Raw genomic sequence first — 22,493 nt, 5'->3', positions numbered from 1 at the left:
AATGGGCTAGCTTCTTGTTAGTGTTCCTGATTATTTCGATATTTTCGATGGATCCGCTCCAAATTTGCCTTCTTTTAGCAGATAATTAACCCTCATAACTTCTCCCCTCTCGAGGTAGATGGTCACGAGCTTCCTGTCACCGACCCCGCGAAGATATTAGGTGTTACGATATCGAGTGACTTGAAATGAACAATCACATTGCAGACTGCATGCATTAAGAAAGCAAATAAGCGCCTGTATTTTAATGTCCTCTTGAAAAGGACCCGTGTTCCCCTTACTGACATTATGAACTTTTATTGTACAACAATTAGACCTATACTAGAATACTGCGCTCCAGTGTTCCATCATGCACTCCCGGCCTATCTTAATGAGGATATAGAAAGAATTCAGAAACGGGTGCTTTCCATAATTTCACCTGAAATGTCATATTGGGAATGCCTTGACAGTCTAGGCCTGCAAACTTTGTATGATAGACGCATAGAACTCTGTCATCATTTGTCCGAATCCATCGCTAATAATCCCGAGCATAAGTTGTGCCATCTTCTGCCATCAAGGAAAAAATCTAGTCATAATTTAAGGCGTCAAGGGATATATAATTTTGCATGTTCTTACACGGAACGTTTTCGACGCTCTTTCTTTTATGCTATGTCCCAGGGTGCGCATAATAGCTCCTAAAGCTTCAAAGAAAGTCTAATTTAACTTTAGATAATCACATATTCTAGATTTATCATATTAGGCTTTTACATTTATATAATTTTATTTAGCTCTATGTGTTAACCAATGTTATCTGTAAAACACGCAATTCAGTTTTACGACTGCAAAAGTAATATTTAATAAACGATCTATCTATCTAATTTATAAAGTTTGTGACCCTGGAGCGTCGAGGTTGCCTGGTTACCTAAAACACCTTCAGTTCAGTATTTCGTTTACTTTCGTTGATTCACCAGACTTTCAACATTTTACTTTGTTGCTGAAACATTTCCTGATATATTTCCTTAGAGCCATCGAAAGATCGTGAATTGGAGAAATTTTTATGTCGGACTTCACGGTTTGATGACATGCTCCCAGTTGCTTGTTAGGTCAATTGGTAGAGCGCTGCAGAAGTATCGCAGAGGTCAGTGATTCGAATCCCGTACAGGCCTGAATTTTTTCAGGTCTGATCTTCACAATTGCTTAAAAGGTGCTCTTTACGTACTGCTATGATCGTGCACAAATACGTTTCTATAACCGCAGTTCAGATATATGAATTTCATGCATTTGTTGTGTTTGATTTATCATGTTACGGGTTTATGTCGGACTAATTGGATGACTTGCTCCCAGTTGGCTTAGGTAGAGTGCTGCACTAATATCGCAGAGGTCGGTCGTTCGAATCCCGTACAGGCCTGAATTTTTTCAGGTCTGTTTTTCACTATTGCTTAGATAGTGTTCTTTACTACGACGATCGTTCACAAATACGTTTCTATAACCGCAGTTCAGATACATGAATTTCATATATTCGTTGTGTTTAAAAGACCATGCTGAGCATCTTTTTGTCTCGGCGCCTGTCGGTGGAGTGACATTATTATGTACTTTGGTTAATTAGCGTAGTGGGCGTAAAACTTCCATTTTTCTTGACCGCTTGATCGCAACTAAACGCTTGCCAATTACTGATAACTGCCTAAAAATAAAAGAATACAATATGAAAGAAGAATTAATACACACTGGAAAAAAAAATTAAACGAGACAAATTTAAAATGAGAAACAAAAACAACAAACAAAACTATAAAAACAAAGCAAACGAAATTGAGAGCTGTTGGAAATGGAAAAATTTCTTGAGAGGTGTTGATTGAAACTGTCTAACGACTTTACTAGACTTTAATTCATTTGTCACCAGATGACTGGAAGCGTCATGGGTCTCTCACTTGATTGGCTTAGGTTAAAGAATTATGATGTAATAAGTATAATTTTGGATCAACAGAAATAATAATATACTGATTGCAGATCAGCCATCGTGTTCGAAAACATTTAAGCTACCTGAGAATTTATACACCTATAGATAATCGTTGATCAATTTATTCAAATTAATCTTTAATTGGACAGTTTTAAAACATTGAAGGGTTTAAGCATGACTGAGCAATGCCCAATTACAACAGACTGACGATATAATCGGTGAGTAACAGAACTACGTGCCATACAATTTTCAACACATTCCCCTGACAGAAAAACTGGACGAGGCTATTAGCCGAGTCCAATTCCGGCTTTCCTCAACTCCTTTTTTTAACTGATTATCCCCGGATTGGTCTGCATATAGTCCTATTACACACACAACTAGCCAATTGTCCAAATATCGCAGGATATTTGTGAAAGCACGCGTTGTTAGTATTTCTTTTCCACTCATATCAGTTGGATAGTAATATCTAATGATGAGTAGCCAAGGTATAAAAGTCACTGTTTCTTTTGGTTCAACGTTTAATTTGAAAACTTCAATAATTTTTCCATTTGAAGGTTTGTACACATCTATACTAGGGACATAACCACAACATGACATACATACCAAAACAACAAATTGGTTGTGCCTTTGCTAATGTAATTGCAACGCGCAGTACTGACCGCACGAGATTGGTAGCAACGGAACATTACAAATATATCTACGTAAAGATTAACAGAACCTTTCTCTATTTTGCTCTTAATTTCTATCATTTGGTCTTTATTTCATAAGAGTACAGTCACTTTTACAAAATTCAAGGTATCAACAGATGTTTGCAAACGAGACTCCAAGCGCGACGTTCAACGATTTTGTCTGAAAATTCCCGAAATTATTTGAAGAGTCTTTGTGAAGACGAAACGCCGCATAATACCAGCCACGAACTGTTATTGTTGTTGTTGTTGTTTTTCATGTATTTATTCCACTTAAAAATTGTAACCGAAGGGAAGAGAGATTGGTTAACTTAAACTCCCAGAAGTAGTTACTCTGCAAGTTATCCCTACAATATGTATATATTATCCAGCAGACAGGTAATGAGAATACTCCGACTTATCAGGTAGAAATTCGAAGTTGTTATGTCAATCGAACATCGAATTATTGTATTTACTTTCCAAAGAAATATGTAGCACTTAGAGGGGAGAGGTAACAATCAGACCTTGGGAGCTAAAGAGTTTACCTTCCCCCACCCCACCCCACCCCTGTTTGCCCATCATCTTTCCTTAGAGTAAGTCAACTAACAGCTTTTATTAAAAACTAGATCATTGGATAATGCAATTCAAGACTTTTTATTGGCGTAGCCATTATGGTATATCAGCCAATATACCATAATCTACAAATATGGTAAGCGTACGTGTCAGCTTAAAATTAGAAGAGAGCTAAGAATTTAATAAAATTCAATAATTTAATTTAACGTTTTTAATAAAACAATTATTCCACTCGCGCTTGTTGAATAGGAGATGATTATAGCCAACTCGGCGCTACGCGCCTCGTTGGCTATCTATCATCTCATATCCAACGCGCGCTTGTGGAACTTGTTAAATATTTGAACATTCACGCGATTTTCGTATTGAAAAAGGATAAAAATAATGAGAAAAAAATAACCAAGTAAGCATTTTGCTTTAAAAAAATACACAAAACGAAAAATAAGGAAGGAAAATAATAGCAATAATAATTATAATTATAAAACAAATGGTTGGAGACACTTTGCAATTCTGAAACATAAACAAACAGTGGGTGTATATACTTAAATTGATGAACAGAGATAACAATATTTTGAATGCCGATCAGCCGTGGTCTTTAAAAACATTAAAACAACATGATGTCTATCCATCTATAGGTTATTATTATTTATTTTGTTAGAATGTTTGTCAATATTTTATCACATTTATCATCATTGTCATTACCGCAATTATTACTATCATTCTCGCCTTTTCTATCCTAATAGAACAGTCCTAACCATGCGCGTAATTATCTATTTTCACGAGAAATATTCAGAAATATTTAGCGTCTAAGGTAATTTCTTATTTGAAACGCCTTCAACGTTTTATGCGTAAGGGCGCTGTCACAAGCTCTCTACTAACCATAAGATTTCTCAGAAACTGTTCATGTGAGTAGCTGTAAGTTTTCCAAAGTGCTGGATTAAATATTATTACAGAACGAAGTGGTAATAAAATTCTAGTTCCATAAGACTGTTTATTCAGAAGTTAATTTAGTCCTCCAGACGGTTGCAACCCCACAATGTTCGTGTCCTCTTATTGGCTCGATTCGAATTTAGGTCATCGATATAAATGATTATTGGATTCTGAAATACATCCTTATGCAAAGAAAACAGAACATTCTTCCTTTTTGTCGGCTTATGTCATCACGGAGCGAATATTTATATTCAGCGACTTTCGACATTGTTTAGTGAGGATCTATTCATTCTCAGAGAAACATCCTTGATAAAGGTAGTCTTTATTTATTTATTTTGGTTCCGTTTGAAGCATTGAGAACATTGTTACTAGTTTTATAATTCGGCTCTTAACCTGCCGATGATGTGCCGCGTATAATTAATCGTCGCCGATGATCATCATTTGTTTATTTTGATTCTGAGCAAGTTTTGCCCGTCGTTTTGCTCCTTTCTTTCGTTGTTAAATAAATATTTTTAGCTGATTGTTTTTAAGGTTTTTAAGCGCTCTCTAGTATCATTCAAGTACTGATTGTAATTGTGACCACGAAACAGCTTTGACAAGCATAATATGAATGTTGTGTTAATAACATTTCTATGTATATTAAGCATGTTTGGGTCAATATCTTTTTTAGTGTACTTTGCTTCTGTATGTTTTATTTTTTATTAATGCTAGTAAAATGAGCGTTGCTTCTATGGTCTTCTTTAATTTTAGATTGAAGTGGTCGACTGTTGTTGAATTATATTCGAACGCTCACTTGTTTCTCCTCTGCAAAAAAAAAGGAAACAACTGATGCATTTTATCTTTAAATAGTTCATTAAAAAGGAAGAGAATCAAAACAAAACAAAAAAAAGGAAAAGAGAGCAAAAAAATCATAGGAATGAAAAGTTTGTAAACCATTTCGCTGCACCTCGTGTTACACCAAACTTTCTGGTATTCTTCCAGTATCCCGCGTGGTCTATTACCGCTGTTCAGTTTTTAGCTGGTAGCGCCCGCAGGCAGGAAGAAGCGATCCTGTGCTCTGATTGGCTACCCTTACAAGCAACATGGACCCATCTTGCTCGCTCAAGATTGCCCGCTTCTATCCCGTGCAAGAAAAACAGTGCGGGGAGCGGACTAACAAAGCTCGTAGCTTTTGCACAATGTCGGCAACAAAGGGGAAGATATTCAAAACATGACAATTGTGAAAACATTAGTTTAGAAAGACAAGATTTTTCTCTCCAATTTAATTACTTCCTGGAAATGGTTTTATTTATCTATACAAATCCTTTAAACCGTGGGTAAGACCTAACAACTTCTTTTTCCCCCTTATTCATTGGCTCACAACACTCAGCAGGTTATTGTAATGTTTGTTCTCCTCCTCCCCCCCCGAATAAAAACATGATAATAAATAATTAAATAACCTTTTGACTTTCCGCATAGATTGTCATGAAACCACAGGCTGTTCTACTGCTTATGCTGGTGGCTGTTCCCTTCACATCTGCAAGTATGTTACTCTATTATTATGTTATGTTTAGCTACCACTTATACCCTGATAAGTAAACGGAATATTTGCATATAAAAATTTAACCCAATAGAGAAGATTGAAAAAACAAATTCCAAACCTTTTCTGAACAGGCTTTTCTGGATCTGAAGGAGATCTTGGAGGACTCAACTTATTTTAGAAAGTCTTATAAACCTCTCATTGCAATGTCTATAAATTTTGACAGAAATGATTCACTCACTATCTGTGACAACAGGTCGCAATCAAATAACCATGTAATGCGTACATTATATGGGAAAAAAAGCAGATAAAAGAAAAGAGACTTCACATCTCAGCTAAATGGCCAGTGGTGACTAATGCGCTCGGAGGGGAGGAGCACAAACAAAATAGCGCCTCTACCCACATTATTGTCCAAGCTGTTCCTCTGTTCATATATGAACAGAGCTACTCAATTGGTCTCGTGATATCATGGTGCGGTGGTTGTATCATGCTGTCGTATCGACAAAGCCATTCACGAAACCCTTCGTTTGATTCCGAACGAGCCATCTGAGTTATAGGCAAAGGAAATGCATCGATTAGGTATTGAAAATCACAAATGGAAAGAAATTGGGGATAAAAACACTGTTGACCTTAAACATCAACTGTAAACAGTAGCTCACACTCAATGTCATTAATGAGATCTACTGAGCGTGTGGGATTGGCCTCGCGTGTGGCTTGTATACAGAGCACTTCGTGCCACTTCTTTTAAACGCTGTGATCGGTTGGTAACTGGAGCGGTGTCTGGGGGCGGAAGAGCTTGAACAATAGCGTCGTACAGGTGTAATTACTTTTGCGCTCCTTCCCTGACATGTGACTTTCACTTCGCGCTCGTCTCACGCTTGCCTCCGCTCGAGTGAAAGCACAAAAAAAATAAAAAATAACGCCCATCCGCAGGCTAAAGTTGATCGGCTTTCAAACGTAATCTCTAAAAAAAGTAACAGCACCATGTCAGCTTTGAAACTCTTCACGGTGGCCTATTTACATTATCAACTTAGTTAAACGAAACAAAAATGACCTTCTTATTCATTGTCTAATTAGTTGTAGAAATTTACCATAAGTGTCAACGATTGTTCACGATTCGATTGATTCTTCTCATCATTTCCTAGTAACTTGTAGACCCGATCAGTTTGCTTGTGCAAATCAAGAAAAGTGTATACCAGAGAGTTGGCGTTGTGATGCCTACCGTGACTGTTCTGATGGTTCAGATGAACAACAATGCAGTGAGTAGTGTAGTTGATTGGGTTACTTCAACTCCTCTCCAGTCTTGTACATATGTTGCGAGTTGAGCATTTTCCACTCTGAGATTGAGACTTGGAAGGTATATTAACCCTCTTCAAATGGTGCTGCAGCTACTTTTTCCTTTTTTTTAAAAGAGAAGAAAGAAATATAAAATACTAACTTCATTTATAAGAACAGCTCCAAAGCAGCGAAATAAAGCTTAGACGTAAGTTGTATGCAGTACATTTTAACGATGTTGAATTGGTTATTTCTTTACTTCTATCACGTTCGTCCATCTCTGGATAAAGATTTTCAATAATTTTTAAAGCGATTCTTGTGATCGCTACAGTCTCCTGAACAGCGAATAAAATAAGCTGTTTTAATGAGGTAGAAGTGTCAACGATTGTTCACGATTAGATTGATTCCTCTCATCATTTCCTAGTAACTTGTAGAGCCGGTCAGTTTGCTTGTGCAAATCAAGAAAAGTGTATACCAGAGAGGTGGCGCTGTGATGGCGGCCGTGACTGTTCTGATGGTTCAGATGAACAACAATGCAGTGAGTAGTGTAGTTGATTGGGTTACTTCAACTCCTGTCCAGTCTTGTACATATGTTGCGAGTTGAGCATTTTCCACTCTGAGATTGAGACTTGGAAGGTATATGAACCCTCTTCAAATGGTGTTGCAGCTACTTTTTCCTTTTTTTTAAAAGAGAAGAAAGAAATATAAAATACTAACTTCATTTATAAGAACAGCTCCAAAGCAGCGAAATAAAGGTTTGACGTAAGTTGTATGCAGTACATTTTAACGATGTTGAACTGGTTATTTCTTTACTTCTATCACGTTCGTCCATCTCTGGATAAAGATTTTCAATCATTTTTAAAGCGATTCTTGTGATAGCTACAGTCTCCTGAACAGCGAATAAAATAAGCTGTTTTAATGAGGTAGAAATGACTTTATTTGCGAGACACCGTTTCGGCGAAAAAAAAATGCATCTAATAGGAGCCCAGAAACGGTGGTTTGTACCATGCAAGGTAGAATGCTGGATTTATATCCAATATACTATGAGGTTTCTTGAGGATACAGCCTCTTTAAAAAGAGTTATCATAGAAAATGAAGTCCCCTTCTGACATTATCCTTATTGACTATGAAAATTGACAATAAAAAAAGCGAACGCAAAAGCGGTCACAACACAAGTGATACCTGAAGTTGCTGAATGTGAAGCTCACGGATAAATTCTTCTTTACACATAAACTGTTGCCGCCCGTGGCCAATTAAATTTCGATTTTACCGCAAAAGTTAATGGAGTTTAATGGTAGTCATAAGACTATATGATCATTTTATTAACTTTTCCTTTTTTTTCTACCTGCACCAATCAGCTAATAGTAGGTATCTTCAGCTTATGTTATTCGTGTATCGTTTCCATACATTTTCTAATAAAAGCAGCATTAAACGAATGTTGTATTATGAATGTGCCTTTCATATTTGTCTTCTGGTTTGCAATAGGTTTGCATGTAGCCACAAAGAGGAAATCTGAAATTGAAATTTTTTTTTTAGAGAAGGAATAGAAAAAATAAGGTGGAACAAGAACAAAGTCAGCCAGTCAGCCAGTCTCCCAATGCTTGATAGGGAGGCTGCACAGGAGGATAAATTTTTATTTTAAAATTCCCGTGTTTTTATGTCAAGAGAGCCACAACTTATGAAAAGCATCATTATGTGTCTTCTTTATCCTTTCTGAATCCTTCGCAATTCTTTTTCTTTTTAATTTTTCTTTTCTTCCACAAAAATGTCCATAGCTGAGGCATTCATACTGACGGAAATGAGAAAGCAAACTGACCTTAAAAAAAGAAAAAAAAATGGGAAGGTCAAGGGTCAGCAGCAACTGTCTCCTCACAGTATTCAGAATGTTGACCCTTTTCCCTCTGCTCGTTTGCCGAGAGCTTCAATGAATTTCAGGGCTTTCTCACTCGACGAATGCACAATCTGACCATCTAACGGTTGTATTCTGCCAGTCTAAAGTATCAAATACAAATAAGCATAAAAGCTCACTCTAACTCGTATTATCCAGAAGTCGACAGAACACAAAGATAACAGCTTTCGGGGAAGATAGCCTTATTAAAATATATATATATATCCTTAAAGAACAGGAGAAATGTCAGTGACTAGACGTAATGAATTTTTACAAGTAAAAATTCAGAAATGCTATGCTATCATGAGATTGTCTACAGCAAAGTCTGAGAAGAGGTCAAACGCGTCGCCATTAAGGGTACTCCAACCACCGCAAGTGCCTTGCGGAAAAAAGAAATCGGGTACGATCGGTTTTTAGGAAAACCATCAGAAACGTTAAATCAACGATAACAAAATTAAGAGGCTGTCCGCCTAAGAACGGATAAGGCAAATTTCGGACCTTCAACGATTTTCCTGATTTTTACTGTAAAAGTCGAGACTTCTATCCCATGAACAAATATTGCGTTTATTTTGAACCAGTCTGGTTTTTTCACTTTTTACGAGATATTTTTCAAGGTGACCTCAAAGGCACCCAGTTTCTCCCCCGACCACCATAAGTTAGCTACTAAAGTCGATCGCTGCTGTAGCCGTATTTTAAATTCTAACGAGCTTTCTATTTTATATGTCTAAGATCAACCCTTTGCCATAACGTTAACGGTAAAATAATCACACTGTATATATTTTTCACTGAGTTACAAATTTTTCAAAATACTTACCTCGAGCACTGAAATTTGTGATGCGTGAGGTAAATGTGGTTGAAAGCTATTTTCTCTTATGTGGGACCTAGTCTAGAGTCAAATCTATTACAGCCTATAGGCACTTACACCTAATAAGTAAATTATGGAATAGAACTTTTGGGCACTCTTCATGGCGCGCCGCAGAGAGTTTTGCGAATTTAACAAATATTCGCTATTTTGATCGAAACCAAAGATAACACGATCCGCGCATGAATCCCATTTCTAAGTCCTAACGGCCTAAAACTGCTTGAAGATAAAGTACAAAGTCCTTAATGAAGTATCAAATCGACAAAAATATTGTTTTGTCCGTTTTACATGGCATGGAGGAAATGTTTCAGAATAATCTTTCTCTGTAGTTATATGCAAATTAGCTGCATGCGTTCCTTGTCTTTCGACACACGCGTTCAAAATAGTTTCCGTAGCAATATTTGACCATGCAAACAATAGTTTCTATAGAAGTGGAAACGTTACTGTTGTATCCCTCTTGGACTTAAGAAACTTAATTAATGTTCAAGAGCGCTAGCCTTTGCTTTCAGTTATCAACGACGTGCCAACGGAATTTGTTGTTGAAAAAGTTGTTCATTTCACTCGTGTTTATTATTGTGGCCAATTTGCCAGATTTGACCATTTCTTCCAGCTATTTGCTAAAGTTTTCTTTTAAGTGGTTAGCAAGTTGTTCATCATTATTTGTAGAATGGCATTACAGTTGGTTTGTTAGCCTAATGGTTAGAGCGCTGAACCGGCGGTGTTGCAAAAGTCAAGGGTTCGAAACACGTTCAAGCATGAATTTTTCAGGTTTATTTTCGCAAATTAAAAGTTTCGTCTACAATTTCGATGAACTTCTTCTCATTCCGCAGTTCCTATATACTGTATTCATATATTCATCATTTCAAAGCGGCATTTGTTGAAGAGGTGAAATTTACAAATTTACTTTTTCAACGTGACTGAGTCAGTTACGCCTCGTCACGCAACGTCTAGTTTCAGACGTTTGTCTTGTCGTCGAACTAAAACGCGAATCCCAAAGATATGCAATATGATTGAGCCATCGAGAGTAGGAGAATCCTGCCGGGAGAAATTGAAAAATAATACAAATGATTGAAACTGGCATTTTAATAAACTCCTGCAAAATTCACATATTAATTTCTCGAAATGAAGAAAATCACAAACCTATATTTACGGGTAAATGCTATTAACATCTCCTACGGTCAGGGTAGTATTTTTTCCTTTCTTTTTTCTCTTTTAATTTTTGCGAGTTAAGAACATCGCCACAAACTTAATAACGACAAATTTTGAGAGATTTTCGCGAATTTTCTCAGAAGTGAGTACGCTAATTCGCTGAGTACAACTGTTTATCAGGTTACTTTGATGCTGTGCCTATTGTTCTAAAACAAACTCACTCCACAGGCACCATCATTTGTTTTCCTGGGCTATGCAGCTACTGATATAGTTTAATTAAAGGATTGGCATTCCTGTATAAATGACATCAGTTGCTCAATAAGCTCTTTTTTCCTATCTCTTGATTTAAATGGTACTTCAAAAAACGAGATTTCTTTGAGCATTACCACATTAAAGAGACTAAGCTTATTCTTCTTTGCGCACTCGCACAGATTAAAGGCATCGTAGGACAGAGGGTGCTGCGGCTTTAGTTCATTAAGGATGTGTTCCATCAGCCGTAGTCGTTCAGCTTCCTCTTCCTCTAGGGAGAGTTCCTTCGGATTTTGCTCGATTTCTGAGGGTGTTCGTTGCCTTTTTCTGTTTGCTGTAAGGCGAGAGAAAAACCCCTACACTTGGCTCTTGGTAAGCCACTCGTCTCGGTCAAACAACCTACTATTCTGCTCGTCTCTTGCCTTTCGCATATCATTTGAAACTTGCTGAGGGTCAGCTTTTAGCCCTGATTGTTCGCCTTGATCAAACTTTGCTGTTAAAATATTCTTAACTTTGCAACTGAATCTAGTGCAGATCAAACTGTTTCCCCACTGCGATGGACATTTGTTTTTTGTCGGTTCCAGCCTGGCGCGGCCGCTAACCCAGGTGTCCTCCTGAGCAAATTTTCAAACTGGCGGACAAGCCAAAGAGATAGATAAGAGAACAAAAGCGATTCTGCAACGAATACTCAGCATACACCCCTGTTAAAAAGGTCATTTCACAGAGAAAAGATACAAAATTGTATGATGTTGAAGTCACGGAGGTTGACAAACCCAGCAAGAGACTGAAAATTCACTACATTGGCTACAGTACACGCCTCGATGAGTGGAGACCCTTCGAGGACGGTGAACCATCTGAATATTTTCCTTCGAGATTGTATAGATTAGTAGGCTGAAACAAAAATTTATTGGACGACGTTTAGGGTAAAAACAGCAATCTAACTTGAAAAAAATTTATTTATTCCGACTCTTTCGGAAAATAACTTTACAAATCTTACTTGTTTATCTCGTAAGTAAACGATGGTAAATTAATACCTGAAGCGCTTTCCGAGCTACCCGATTCTTCTCCCACTGCTTTCGCGCTTATAAAACAGGAAACGAGCAAAAGGAGGAAGGTGTGGCTGTTTTGACTAGCCATTTCACGAGGTTCAATCTGCTCCTTGTTCGACAATTTACATGTCAAAACAAAGGAAATTTGTTCCTCTCTTTGATTTTGGCGGTACATTTTCAATTTGCGCTTACGTAAGAGAAAAATCGCTCAAGACTCCTTGCTCAGTCTTGTTTTGACCACGAACGCCTTCTTAATTTTGACGGACCCGCTTGGGAAAAGGTGAAAATGACGAGGGAAAAACTTTACTTTGTAGTACGAAAATGCACAAAATGGAAAGCCATGATATTATAGTTCAATATTTCGGTGGTACATTGTTAACTTTTCATACAGAGAGTCGGCAAGATGATATAACATCCAAAAATCGCACTCGATTTGAGTGGGCCGATGAAGTGGGCGTGGTCGCGAAATTCAGTAAGAGACTATTTGTACCCCGTGAGTTTGATATGATCCTGCTCGTGGTGGCTTGGGTAGGGCCCAGCCCATACTGACAGTGTTTACTGGAGGCATTGAGTCACGTACAACCTGGTGGGTACTAGTTTCGCACTGTGGTTCGTCAGTGATGCTGACTGATGTAGTAAACCTCTCTGCCCAATCTCTACGGAGTTTATCATATACTGTCTCTGACAGCCTTTCATCCTTCACGCAATGGTCCCCTACGTTCAAATGTAACTCGAGCTCTGAAAACGTTTGGATACTCTTCACGCATCCAGGCTCCGAACATTCAAACATGTCCATCTTTGAATCGTCCAAATCATCGTCTTCATTTGAACCCTCTGTTCCAGGAACTATGTATTCATACACACGTGCATTGTGAAAAGGGAAGAACTCCTTACTTACAACAAGAGCGGTGTCCCTTAGTCATTTGAAACTAGCTGGTCGTAAGGAATATCCTTGCCACGCCCTATTCAGTACGACCTCCACGCACGTAAACCTTTTTTCCCCAAACTGGATGTTGTGTAGCTTGCTAAAACCATCTATCTTGTTCACTTCTAAGGTTCTCTTAGACTCGTCAACTTCACATACGCACGCGGATGTACCTTTCACTGGTCTCTCAGAGAGCGCCTTTCTCATGTCTCCCGCTGTTAGGATGTCGTGTCCTTCGTTGCAGAAACGTAGGATGCATGTTTTCATTGGGCACAGGATACGATCACACAATCCTTGCCATACTGTGGCTCTGAAAAGTCATACCGAAAGACTTCAATACCTGCCCGCTGACCGATGTCTCTTGCTGCGGCAATGAGAGAATTATTATGATAACAGCCAGCTTCAGCGGACCTTAGGTAAACTCGAGTGATGTGGGGTTTCTTGGTTTTAATTTCTTTTAGTGTACTCTCTATGATGGAACACACGGCGAACCAATCCTACTGACATGTGTCACACAGATGGGCCTAGGACTGCAGTTCTAGTTTTCCTTTGTGGTTTGGATCACTTGTGATCACTGTCGAGATGTGCCAACTCATTGCTCTCTTGCCGAACCAATCGGACTGCTTCTCACGAAATCTAAGCTGGATAAATTTCATTGCCCAGTCCATTATGACTAATGCACAGTCTTGACTGGTGCTTATCATCTTCAGCTGATCTTGATTTGCTGCTTCCTGGTTTATGGAGCGAACAATGTGAACCTTCCACTGCAAAATGTCGGTTTTTGCCAGCTTGAAGTCATAGAGGAGATCATCTCGCTGCTCGCTGCTGTAAGGTCTCCAAGACGGTCCTCGAATTTTGTCGTCGACTTCATTAAGGACATTTTGCAGATTTTGACACTCCTTACAGTTTTCTGTGTGTTGGTGAGAACAATTTTCGTGGAAGTCGAGATCTTGTTCATCACTAAGAGAGAACTTACGGCACTGATCAGGACATACAGCCTCCTCTGAACTACAATGAACGCGAAAATCAGTCTTTAAGTAGCGTTTTGCTTTCTTCAGCCTTTCTTTGACTTCTGCGCCCCATTGCCTTTTCATTTCCCCTTTCTCTAAGTCGTCTAAGGTTTCATCTTTTATCCAGCAGTGTTGTTTTCATATTAAGTTTATTCCACAGCAACTAACACATTATTTTTCCGAGTTCCATGCCTAGTGTACATGGTTGACGCGGCATGCGCAAGCTAAATACACAGTGAGAAAAGTACGGAATCTCAGGGACAATAAATAGATCCAACAAACCTTTCAGAAACTGCTCCCTGTTGGTCTTGTGAACCTTCGGCAGAACCCCGCCACCTTAAACTCAACAATCGCTCAGCATGCTTCTTCCGGCAACTGGTACAGACAGCTATAGATTAGTGTAAACGATTAATAACTCGCGATCGTAATGTATGATATTACAGGCCTAACCAGCTGACGTCCTTGTGTATGTGTTTAAAGGAAGAGTATTCTTGAGCGGTAAGGTGCGTCGACGCGAGGGGAATGGGAAGAAATTTACACACCCGATCCGCCGCTCCAGAATATTGCCGCTCACTAAGTTGCCAGCTACGCAGGCCAGTATCAAAAAAAGCAAAAACAAAAAACAAAAACAAAAACAAAAACAGAAACAAAAACAAAAACAAAAACAAAAACAAAAAACAAAAAACAAAAAGAAAACAAAAAGAAAACCAAAACCAAAAATATTTAGAAAAAGGAAGAAATCTATTCGGCAGTTTAGTATGAGCTACGGGAAAGTTGAAATGTGAGCAACAATAACAGAGACTTTTAGGAGTAGTGTATAGTAAGGGTAGACTTGTAGGAATGCAGGGCTGGAAAATAGAACTAGCGAACCACAAGTTAAGGCTTATGGTACTTACGTGATCCAACAGCAGCGATTACGCCAAATATAAGTTTAACTTGGTCGGCCATTTTGGAAGTTTACAACGTGGCTGCCCGACACACTTGTAGTTTTCCCGGTGGGATCTTGGACCCCTCCACAATCTTCCGAGTGAGTGTCGGTGCCTCGGGAAGATTGTCATACCCGCGAGTTGACTTCTCGACAAATGTATTCCCGTTCTTGCCATGATTAGCTCGGCTTCCGTAATAGCGCTGCATTTGGATAAGTGGCAGCTAACTAAATGGGCGGATATATCTACGTAGCAGTCGGTGAGAAAAACGTGCTTCGTTTCTTCCCTACTAGACCCACACGGAGTCTGTAATATTTCGTAAAGAGAACAATTTAAGAGTTCGGCAGACATCTTTCCGATAAACAAACATTACAGCATGAATGCTTGGGCAGTAAAGTCAGTAAATGTTACGTGACAACTGGTGTAGATCCAAAAGGATTTTAATCGAATTACAGCGAAGTAAACAAAGTTTCGAAGAAGGGAAAAATAATCCGGCGTAGGATAAAAGAAGCTGTTAGGAAAACGAGCTCTGTTGCGTCTTGCCGGAAAAAAAAAAAAAAAAAAAAACATCTCTTGCTACTGAAGAGAGGTTAAGGAGATATTGCTGGAAAGATCTTCGATTTCCACTTCTCTATGGTTGATGATAATAGTTGGCGATAAGCGTGCAAAACAAACACTGCTGTTTTACTTAATCAGCGCTTCGTGGGAAATGAAAATGGCCATAAACTCAAAAAATACCTTGCCTTAGAAGTGTGGAATAATATGCTCTTCAGTTAAAAGAGACCGCTCTTTGTGTTTAAGAAAATCGTAGAAAAAAATTGTTATGGACAATTTTAAATAATGCTAATTTTCATAATTTATTAACTATAAACGCAGGTCTTTCCTCTTTAGAACACCAATGTTTTCAACTTAACGGCGAAAAAGTCGCATGATATGTATTTTTCAATATAAAAATCCGCACTTCAGTTTTATTTTATGATTTGTAACAAGTTTTCAGATCCCAAATTTACTTGTTGGTCGGATCGCGTTATCTTTGATTTCGATCAAAATGGCGAATATTTGTGAAATTTGCAAAGCTCTGTGCGGTGCGCCATGAGGAGTGCCCAAAAGTTTTATTCCATAATTTACTTATTAGGTTTAAGTGCTTATAGGCTGTAATAGATTTGACTCTAGATCAGGTCCCACATAAGAGAAAATACCTTTCAACCACATGTACCTCACGCATAACAGATTTCAGTGCTCGAGGTAAGTATTTTGAAAAATTTGTAACTCAGTGAAAAATATATACAGTGTAATCATTTGACCGTTAACTTAGTGGCAGAGGGTTGATCTTAGACATATAAAATAGAAAGCTTTTTAGAGTTGAAAATACGGCTTCAGCATGGTTCGACTTTTGTAGCTAAATTATGGAGGTCGAGGGGGGCGGGGGGGGGGCGGAAACTGGGTGCCTTTGAGGTCACCTTGAAAAATATCTCGTAAAAATGAAAAAAACTAGACTGATTCAAAACAAACGCAATATTTGTTCATGGGATAGAAGTATCGACTTTCACAGTAAAAATCAGGGAAATCGACGAAGGTCCGAAATTTGCCTTATCCGTTCTTAGGCGGACAGCGTCTTAAACGCTGAATTCAATAAAACCATTACGGTAAACAGAAAAAAAAGAATGAATGGACACCATTCCGTCGAGTTAAATTGGTCATCAAACGTGATCTCCAAGGAAATGTAACTGCACACTGTCAGTCACAAAATATCAATCTCGGAAAGTAAGCTGCCAACCGCCCATTCATGGGTTTTCAATTCTGACAGCGCGTGCATGAGTCGTCATGTAGCCCTTAACATTCTTTGTAGTCGATATTGTCCGAAAATATGCCGACTAAGTATGTTGTAGAAGGGTGTAGCAACGTGCGAAATTTGCAAGAGGGTATCGCGCTTCATACATTCCTCATACAACACACCTAGTCGGCATATTTCGGACAATATCGACGACAGCCTTCCCAAACAAGTGAAAATGTGTAAAATGCAGACTTTCGTGTTCTCGATTTGACGTTACATTACCCGCTAGAGCCATTCCTCTTTAAACTCGGTCGTGGGGCAAGATGGCGGCCGATTTTCCGTATTTTGACTGGGTACAGAAAATTAAAGATTTGAGCAAATTAAAAAATTTTTGTACGGAAATACTTTAAGAAATAAGCTTATTTCGTTAACTGAAAAAAATTTTTGGGTTTAGGTGCACTTTAAAAAAAAGGACCAAAAAAAAAACCAAAAGAATTGAAGAAGTCGAGGTTCAGCGGCAACTGTTTCCTTGCAATTTAGAATGTAGACCCTGTTCCTTCTGATCTTTTTCTGAGAGTTTCAATAAATTTCAGGGCCTTCTCATTCGACGAAAACATAATCTGACGGCTATATTCTGTCAGTCTAAAGTATCAAATACAAATAGGCATAAAATAATTGTTAGTTATTTTAATTTTTAATCAATTAGGTTTTGATAGTATGTATTAGGTTTTTTAGATTCTTAATCTTAGAGGCACGTACGTATTTTGAACGAGTTCTATGAACTCCTTGACGCTACGTGGGTAAATAAAGTATTGATTGATTGATTGAAAAGTTCACTCGAACTCGCATTATACGGAAATCGACAGAACACAAAAATAACAGCTTTCCAGGGAAAGCTGTTATCCTAAAAAATTATCCTAAAAAAAAACACGCCTAATTTCAGTAAAAAAAGGTAAGAAAAACTTTGACAAAAGAGAAAAGCAGAAATTCTGTGCTATCAAGAGATTGTCTGCAGCTAAGTCTGAAACGAGATCAAACCCGTCGCCATCAAGGGAACTCCGACCCATCGCGAGTGCCTTCCAGAAAAAAAAAACTGCGTAGAGATCAATCTTGATCTCTGATGAAATGTAACTTCACAATATCAGTTACAAAAGATCAATCCCTGAAATTAAGCTGCTAACCGCCCATTCATGGGGTTTTCAATTGTGACAGCGCTTGCACGAGTAGATGTAGCCCTTAATATTCGTTGTCTTTTCTTTTTTTTAAAAATGTACATGAAGTGTAAACGATTTGTCACAATTCGTGTGTTTCTTTTCATCATCTCATAGTAACTTGTGCAGTCGATCAGTTTGCTTGTGCAAATCAACAGAAGTGTATCCATGCGTCTTTGCGCTGCGATGGGAACAGGGACTGTAGTGATGGATCAGACGAACTATGCAGTAAGTACTGTAGTTAATTTGTTTTAAAATTATTGTATATATTTTAATATTTATTGTGGGCTGTGCTTTTTCCACCCTGAAAGTATTACAAAAAATAATAATTATCATGCTGACTTGCAAATACTTTTTTTCCAAAAGAAAGAAAGAAAGAAAGAAAAAATTGTGCACCAAGAGCCCAATTTACAAGAACATCTCCTACTAGCGAAATAAAGCCTTGGCGCATAATTTTATCATATGGGAAGGTAGTTTTACAGTAATGGTTGGTTATTCGTCGAATGCTGTCATATCCGTTCATCTTTAATTTGAATGAAGAGCCTCGATAGTATGAAAGAGATTTTTATGATGGCGAAAGTTACCATGAAAACAAATGATATAAACTGTAACAAGCAGAATAAGATGTCTGCGATTTTATGTACGAGATGACCTAATCATTTGTATCTTAGCGCCCGGCAAACTCAATTGCAAATGCATTCAGTTGGCGACAGGAAACAACAAACTATACATTGCAAGATAAACTGCTCGATGTAAATTATTCTGAAAGCAGACAACTGTTATGCTGTGAATGAATACTACGAGTTTTCTCGGGTATACTGAGTTCCTCAGGCGTTGGTGTATTAATTTGAAAAAGAGTTAATATAGAAATATAGTCATTGACGCATCAACATTGACTGACTACATCAATTTGACCGGGAAAAAGCAAACAAACCGTTCACAACACAGGCGAAACTAAATTGCTGAAGGCAGGGCTTGCGAACAAATTTTTCTTTTACATGCTAGTTTTTGTCACCCATCATGATAAACAGCATTTAAATTTTACCGCTGCAGCTTATACAGTCTTAGTGGTATTGTAATCATATAAATAGAAAAATTTGATTGACTTTTCCTTTTCTTTCATGTTTTATCTGCACCAATCAGCTGGCCGTAAGTACCTAAATCTAGATCTACTTTTGTGTCATTTCCTTATGGGAAAAAAGAATCAAAATAACTATACATACATACATGTTTACTGATTTGATTTTTTGTCGTGGGGCAGAATATGCAAATGTGTCACTCACTCAGATGTAAACAAATCGATATGTCGACGGCAGACCAATTAATAACGACCTTCCGAAATTATACGGGAATGCTGCCTCTATCACATTTCCAAAGAAATGCTGCGACGTTAAAAATTTAACTCGGTCTTTCTTCGAAGGACTTCGATTTTAATTAAAATACTCGTCGCAGTTAGCACATGTGTAGCCGAGTCAAAGCTCTTTGAAAGACTAAAGGTGTAACTATGAGTAAAGACGCTTAGTGCAATCGCTTTTCCGCGATCATCTTTCGCCATCATTTGCATTATTGTGGAATATTCCTCACCGTTCCGGGGTATATTTTGTTTTTAACAAAGCGTCCAGGCCACAATCGTTCTTAAATACAATTTCAAGCTTTCATTCTTCTCCCTGCGAGCCGTCAGTATTTCTATCGTTATATATCGTTAAAATGAGTAACCGGCGAACTTTTATAGGGGAAAGCGAAGCGTTGTTTTCGTGGCTGGTCAACTGTTTACTTTTATGATGGTTTTACGTCTCATCTGCTCGGTGAAAAATTTTTTTGTGTTCTAAACAAGCAGGCTTCGTTGTAACAAGTAAGGCTACTCGATCCGCCGAGGTCAGCGAAGAAGTGATTATCCTTGTCATTGAGGAAATACCCCAAAAAACCAAGTAGGCGACTTCGTATGCGGTTGAAATTTTTGAAGGTAAGGAAACTTTTAATAGGACATATTTGTTTCAACGTTACACTGCATTTGACGAATTAATAGATACCCACTAAGAAACCACAAGAACGAATAAAAGTTAAATTCAATGAAATTGTTTTTACCTTTAAGCTTGGTCTAGAGAGAAAGGAATAACGTAAAGCACTGAAGAGTTTCCGGCAGAAAGACTTGCTGAAGTCCTTCGCAAATTTTACGTGGGGGCACGTACAGTTAGTGGGTAACACTATTCGCGAAACTCCATGAAAGCCATTCCAGCGGGTCTTGAACGGTACCTGAGTCAAGCTCCACACAGGAAAGAATTTTCCATCATATACAACAAAGTTTTTGTTCCATCTAAAGAGGCTTTAGATTACCACCTAAAAAGCTTGGCAAAGACGGGGGCGTTCTCATCTACAAAACACAAGTAAGCCTTAGAGCGGGAAGATGTGCAGCAGTTGTTTACGGCGAAGCAGTTAGGAAACGACAATTCTAAAAGTCTAGTTCAGACTGCTTTGTTCTATCTGATGCTCTACTTTGGCAGGCGAGGCCGAGAAACCAGAGAAATATGGTAAAGGAAGAAATTGTTTTCAGAAAAACCGCAAACGGCCTGGAATATATTGCCCTTCGAGAGCGAGCGACAAAAAATCATCCTGGCGGCTTCCGTGACAACGTAGATAATTCGCGAGCCATAATGTACGAGAGACCATACACAAGGGAAAGATGTACAGTCAGATGTATAAAAAAGTATTTGCAGAAGCGAAACCCCAGCTGCTCACCTTACGGCAAAGGCCAAGAAACAACAGCACCGGCGAATTTAATGAAAGCGACTCGGTGTGGTACTGCAATGTCCCTTTAGGGAAAAACACCTTGCAAGATTTACTCGGCTGCATGAATAAGAAAGCTAGTCTGTCTACTCATTTCGCACTGTATTCGGGCGACATCAGTAACCATCCTCAAAGCAGCCGGCCGGGAGAATTCGAGAGAGTAAGAAGTGTTACTGGCCACAAAAGTGATGCCTCAATCGATTCGTACCGCGAAAGACTGAGAATTCAACAAGAGCAGTCCTCAGCCATAATCAGCAATTTTGTGGTTCCAGTAACAGCGAGCCAAGCTGTTGCACCGCTCAGAGTCACCGCTCAGTTACGAAGTCCTCTTGGAACACTGCAGCAAAATCAGAGCCAAGACGAAACTAGCTGCATTAATCAACAGTCCAATGTTAGCGTTCACCAAACCAGCGCGGCTCATGCAGAACTTTTCATCGGGTTCTTTTCAGAACTGTACTTTCAACTTTTACGGAGAGTCTGCCTAAAAAGACGTCTGAAATGTGGTCTTCTAGAGCCTTTTGTAAATCATTCTTTGCCAAAGTTCATGATTTTAGGTCGCCATTTTTAAAGAAAAAAAAAAATGAATGGTTTGAGGATCGCGAAGTTAGTTAGAAGCTTCGCTTTTCGGGCAAATATTTTTTTGAGAACATCAAATTTCCGGGGGGCAACTATAGCCGATAGTTCCTCGACAAAAACACTCTACTGTTTAAATAGTGCAAATTAACGTGTAAGTGATTGCTAAAAGGCGATTGCGTGACACTCGGTAAGTTGTAAGACGACATTTGTTATCACGTATCAGACGAAAAAACAGTTTTCAAAATTTCCAGTCTGCATTCTGTACCCAATCTGCAGTCTGCATTTTGTACCTAGTCTGCATTTCGTAGCCGGTTTGCAGTCTGTATTTTGTACTGATCGATAGCTAAAATGTAAATTCTGACCGTTCACCCGACGTCACCCCAGCAGTTCAAAATAATATCAAGTACTTTCAACTGTATCCGGGAGTTACCCATTGGAAATTGATTATCTTCAAAACTTGTTCAAACGCAATGTATCCGTGACTTATTCACAGTTTCCTGTGATTTTTTTCATGATTTACTAAGCCCTTCTGTGAAGACAGCTGAAGTTCATGAATATTCATGACATCAAAAATAGTATAATGTCGAGTCCTCATCTTTCCTTATTTGGTCTCATCTTTCCTTATTTGGTCTCATCTTTCCTTATTTGGTCTCATCCTTCTGTAATTTCCAAATGCACGCATTTTTTGTTGTTGTTAAACACCTCGCTTTTCCCGAAGGAAAAGTATATATTTAACGCCCTCAAACAGAAAAAGAAATGGGAAATCAATTAAACAGTTAAAAAAAAAAAAGGAAAAAAATGACATAGTGAAGCTGAGGGTCAGCAGCAGCTTTTTCCTTTCTAGAAACGACATGGACTAAAATGTTATAATGTGACACTTGGTAGCAAGAGCTATTTTAAATCATTTGGCAATCAACATAAAAGGTCTCATTGTTTCCTAACAATACTTGTCTGTCTGCATATTGGTTGAAATAAGATGAGAATTATGACGCAAGCCCCATAACCCTAGCGACAAAAAAAGAAAAAAGAAAAGAAAATGCTATAATTTTGATCTATATTGGGTGGGATTCACCTTGATTGTGGACTGTCTTTTGTTTTCCATCGCAAACTATTGTGGCCAAGCGCCCTCGTAACGTAAGCGGTTTTTTTAAAAACGTAACTCTAAAATCGGCGTCAAAGTTTATAAAGAAATGTATGAAGA

The 22,493-nt window shown here is 38.4% G+C and overlaps 3 long non-coding RNA genes across 5 annotated transcripts in view; 2 read left to right on the top strand and 1 right to left on the bottom strand.

The window, feature by feature from the left end:
* The first annotated feature begins 4,292 nt into the window (after positions 1–4,292).
* Positions 4,293–5,727, top strand: LOC148731220 (uncharacterized). The gene is made up of 2 exons (XR_016001385.1): positions 4,293–4,410; positions 5,554–5,727. It is a non-coding gene; the product is annotated as an uncharacterized LOC148731220 (long non-coding RNA).
* The window catches only part of LOC148731218 (uncharacterized), a 36,871-nt gene continuing 18,787 nt past the window's right edge, over positions 4,410–22,493 (bottom strand). The window contains exons 1-4 of one of the 3 annotated variants that reach the window (XR_016001353.1): positions 20,018–20,117; positions 14,918–18,131; positions 14,304–14,409; positions 10,396–10,674 (exon numbers count right to left, since the gene is read on the bottom strand). This is a non-coding gene — a long non-coding RNA (uncharacterized LOC148731218). Of the gene's footprint in view, positions 7,013–7,364; positions 7,567–10,395; positions 10,675–14,303; positions 14,410–14,917; positions 18,132–20,017; positions 22,032–22,493 lie in introns of those variants that run through there. The other 2 variants (XR_016001354.1, XR_016001355.1) reach the window with 2 other exon arrangements.
* Positions 19,346–22,328, top strand: LOC148731219 (uncharacterized). Its single transcript, XR_016001391.1, has 2 exons — positions 19,346–19,895; positions 20,025–22,328. It is a non-coding gene; the product is annotated as an uncharacterized LOC148731219 (long non-coding RNA).

This window comes from Stylophora pistillata, chromosome 5 (genome assembly GCF_964205215.1).
Source record: "Stylophora pistillata chromosome 5, jaStyPist1.2, whole genome shotgun sequence".
Lineage (NCBI taxonomy): Eukaryota > Metazoa > Cnidaria > Anthozoa > Scleractinia > Pocilloporidae > Stylophora > Stylophora pistillata.
Note: the sequence above shows the minus strand (reverse complement) of the source record. Positions and strands in the feature narration are given on the sequence as shown.